Source organism: Dasypus novemcinctus, chromosome X (assembly GCF_030445035.2).
Source record: "Dasypus novemcinctus isolate mDasNov1 chromosome X, mDasNov1.1.hap2, whole genome shotgun sequence".
NCBI classification, from domain to species: Eukaryota; Metazoa; Chordata; class Mammalia; order Cingulata; family Dasypodidae; genus Dasypus; species Dasypus novemcinctus.
In genome coordinates, this window is record NC_080704.1 from 168707017 (window position 1) to 168711377 (window position 4361).

Here is a 4361-nt window from a genome sequence, read left to right on the forward strand (position 1 = left end):
CTAGGGTGGGGCGGGGGCTGGACCACTCCCGCTGCCCTTCACAGGCCACCGTACCACCCCCAGTTTGGTAGCAAGAAGGTGACCTAATTACTGTTGGGTTTGGGGCGTCCAAATACCATTCCTTCAGTCCTTGGGGTGCTGGGGGTGCCTTTCTGCAGGGTGGGATTCGGGGTCCTCCTGAGGATCATTATTACCTACATCATAGGGTGGGGACACCAAACACTATTACGAGGCAGGTGACTGGGCGGTGAGTCCTCTGTGTGCCTTCTCCCCATCTGGGTCACACACACACACACACACACGCAGAACCGCCATGCCGCCTTGCCCATGGGATAAAGTGGGAGAGTTTTGTCTCCAGTGGCCAGTCCTCTCCCAGTCCTTATCCCCCCTGTCTGGCTCACTGTGGACCTGCTGTTCTGCCCCCACCCTGCAGGACCCCACCTCCCTCCCTTCCACGCACCTGCACCTTCCCTTGCTCCCTCCTCACCCCTTGCTCCCTTCCCACCGTCAGAGAACCACAGAGACATACATATGTCCTTTCCACAACACATCCATTTTATTTTCATCATCGCCATTGGTATCCCCTGCCGGGTAAGATTTGGGCTTTACGTTTTGACCATTTTTGCAGCGCTGTGGCTGGAGGCGCAGTAGGGAGTTGTGGGTTTCTGGGCTCCCCTAGGCACAGGAACAGGGCATACCATAGAGGCATGGAGAGCTCCAGGGGCTCTGTTTCTTCTCCAGCTGGCCCCGTCTCTTAGTTTGACCCAACCTCTTACTTGGCTTCCCTCTCTTTTGCTTCTGTCTCTTACTTCGACTCCATTTCTTACTCAGCGAGTGACAGCATACATATATTATTGACCTTTTTGCTTTCTTAGGCTTCTTTGAGCCGGTGCTAGGCGTTTGCACTTTTTTCTTCAAAGTCCCCTGATGAGGCCTTTTAAGCTTCAATGTCGTATTCTGCATCTGGAAGGGCAACAGGGGAGTCCAGAGGGGCATTAGTTTGGAGCAAGAGGATGAGGAGTGGATGGGAAGGGGGCTTTGTGAGAAGGGCTGTGGGCTGAGGAGGGGGTTGTGCCAGGCAAGGACAGGTCAAAGTCATGGTGAGAGGGAGGGAAAGGAATCAGTGGGAAGAAGATATAGGAGCTTTGGTGGAGTTGCCTCACCTTGCCGCCATCTCTAGCCCTGGCTTGATAAGCTGTCTTTGTTTTCATCCTCTGTTTGGTCCTGGCGGTTGATTGCTCCGCAATGGTTCTAGGGTCCCGTGATTTCCTGGGCACTTTAGTCATGTTATAGCCAACAGTTGTCTGCCCTCGGAGCCTGACCTCCCTTTATATACCTTCCGGGAACAATGAGAAGCCACGCCCTTCAGCTCTGATTGGTAACAATGAGAAGCCACGCCCTTCACCTCTGATTGGTCAACAAGGCAATTTCTCCAGCCAAAAGTGGCTCAAGTAGCCTTAGACGTCACAAAGCACTACTTTTTTTTAAAATAATCAATGGCTTTTTTAAAAAATATGTTTTTATTTCTCTCAGCCCCCCCTGCCCCAGTTGTCTGTTCTCTGTGTACATTTGCTGTGTGTTCTTATGTGTCCGCTTCTATTCTTGTCTTTTTTTTAAGCACTACTCTTGACACTTCCTTGGATGGGGGGAGGGGATGTGGAGGAGTCCAAGACGAGCTTAGACATCGCACAGTATCACTCCTAACACCTTGGGGGGGGGGGGGTTCCGGGGAGGCAAAGTTTCTGGTTGGAGAAAGGGTCTTTTCTTTAGCACCCACTGAAGAGTTTTCCCAAACCGACCTGCCAACCCTCCCATAGTCTAGATTTGACTGTGGCGGCTCACATGGCAGGGAGAGGGCATTTCCTCCAAGCCATTCCCCACAGCCACCCCCATTAACTGGTTGATTCATTCTGTTGTCTCCCACCCTTGTTCATTAACTAGTATTTTGGATGTCTTACTTAAAATCCCTGCAAGAAAATGTCATCATATTTAAGTCTTGATGGAGATATGGATTGTCCCACTTATCTCTTATTAGAATTCCCAAAATTAAAGTGTTGGTGAGTATGTACAGAAACTGGAACTCATATACTGCTGTCTTTAGCCTCTTCTGCTCAGGGCTCCTCTTCCCATCAGCCGTTTAACTGGACCCTCCAAACATTCCCAGAAAAACGCGTTCTTGCTTACAATGTTACTAGCATAGCTCCCTCCTTCTTCACGCACGTTTGCCCTCTTGCGGGAATCTCCTTCCGTCCTGAATGCCGAGTAGAAAACACCAGAAAAGCAAAGGTAGGCTTTCACCTTCCTTCATCCTGTGGAGGCGGAGACACAGCATGCTTGCTTACCCGAAACAACCGCCTCCTTGGTCCTCAGTTCAACCCTGTATCCGGCTTTTACATCTGCCCTGCTAGTGCTCGAGGTTGTCATAACCCATCACAATTCTTTTGCCCTTCCTGGGGATGTGAGACCATGGCCTATGGTTGGTCGGGTGCCCCCAACAGAGACCCATATCTTTCCCTCCGAGTCGTCAACAGCACCCGCTGGGACTTCATCTGGCTGACTGTGAAAAACCCAAACGACGATACTTGGTTAGCCGCCCGCCCCTACGGACTCCGGTTGTATATGAGCGACTACGACCACGGCGCTCTGTTTGAAATCCAAAAGCGCCCCGTCTCCACCCCACCCTCTGCCATTGGCCCCAATCAAATTCTTAACCCTCCCCCCACGTCTACTGTCCGTCTCCCGCCCCCATCTACTCCTCTCGATGCCTCTTCCACCTTGGCTACTACCACACTCTCTACAGGCCTCAACTCCCTCCCCACTCCTCGCATGCAGCCGCGCCCTCTCATCCCCTCTAGCCCCTACTTCAAACTCCTAAATGCCTCCTACTCCTCTCTCAATGCCTCCCACCCCAACCTCACCCGCTCCTGCTGGTTATGCCTTTCCCCTAGCCTCCCCCTTTACGATCCACTCGCAATCCCCTCACTACTTTTCAACTCCTCTACAGAAGACTCCCCTTCTTCCTGCAACTGGAATCAGTCTACCCATGTCCCACTTACTCTCACGCACATCTCCTCCAAAGGTATATGCGTCCACCCCCGCTCTACCCACACTCCTAAACTTACTGTTTGCTCCAACTATACCTCCCCAGAGGTCTCCGCCAAATACTTAGTCCCCTTAAACACTACTCAATGGCTTTGCTCTTCTACTGGACTTACCCCGTGCCTATCTGTCGCCACTCTCAACATGACTAGCGAAACGTGTGTCCTCATCCTCCTCACGCCTCGAGTCATCTATCACACCCCAAGACATTTCTTTGAAGCCTTCGATCACACTCAAGAAGCCATCTACCTCCACAAACGTGAACCTATCACTGCTGTACTCACTGTCACTTCCCTTCTGGCCGCAGCTGGGGCCACCACTGGTGTCGCAGCCCTATCCACACAGGCCTCCGCCCTCCAAAACCTCAGACAAGCAGTCGACACTGACATTATCTACCTCCGAGATGCAGTCAAATATCTTAGAGACTCTCTCAATTCCCTTTCGGAAGTTGTTCTGCAGAACCGCCGAGGCCTCGACCTCCTTCTCCTAAAAGAAGGTGGCCTGTGTGCAGCTCTAGGAGAAGAATGCTGCGTTTACGCCAACTACACTGGCTTAGTAGACTCCAGCCTAAAAGAACTTGAAAAAGGCCTTAACCAACGCCGACTCGAGCGAGCCCAGGCTGCCGGCTCCTGGGGTTTCCTGTAGCCCCTCCTCCCCTACCTCCTGCCCTTGATAACCCCAGTCTTGCTCCTCATCCTAGGTCTCACCTTTGGTCCCTGGGCCGTTCGACGGATCATTCGCCTTGCCAAAGATCAAGCTAACAGCGTATTTTCTTCCTTTGTCCAGATTCATTACCAACGTCTCGCTACTACTGATTCCACTTCCCACCCTCGCCCACGTCCTCGTCCCTTTCCTCACCGTACATCCTGCCTGTAAAGCTACTTGCTGTGAGACTCCCTGCCTCTGGCCACTGGCACGGGTTTGCTTCCCTCGGCGTAAAGGGTCTGGGTGCACCCTCCGCCCCCCTTTATTGCTATATGTCCAGGGAGTCTTCACAGTCAAGTTAGCCACAGTGCAAGCCACCCCTAAAAGCGTGTACAACATCATGCTAGACATCTCGTCTAACACCAGCACGCACCGACCCTAAGGGCTATACATGCATCCTGATCAAATGCTATGTCACTTGCCCGTGGCCGGTCAATCCTGCCCCCTTACCCCTCACCCTCCCCAGCCTGATACTCTAATTTCTTTTACTTTCCTTTAAAAAACAGAAGGAGCAATTGTTGCTGCCTCCCTCCACCCCTTCCCCCAGCCTTTGTTAT

At 52.2% G+C, this 4361-nt stretch overlaps 1 long non-coding RNA gene across 1 annotated transcript; it reads right to left on the reverse strand.

Moving 5' to 3' along the window:
* Window positions 1-534: 534 nt before the first annotated feature.
* On the reverse strand, window positions 535-1339 carry LOC131277228 (uncharacterized). Its single transcript, XR_011647919.1, has 2 exons — window positions 1164-1339; window positions 535-963 (listed from the first exon to the last, which is right to left on the reverse strand). It is a non-coding gene; the product is annotated as an uncharacterized lncRNA (long non-coding RNA).
* Between the last annotated feature and the right edge of the window lie 3022 nt (window positions 1340-4361).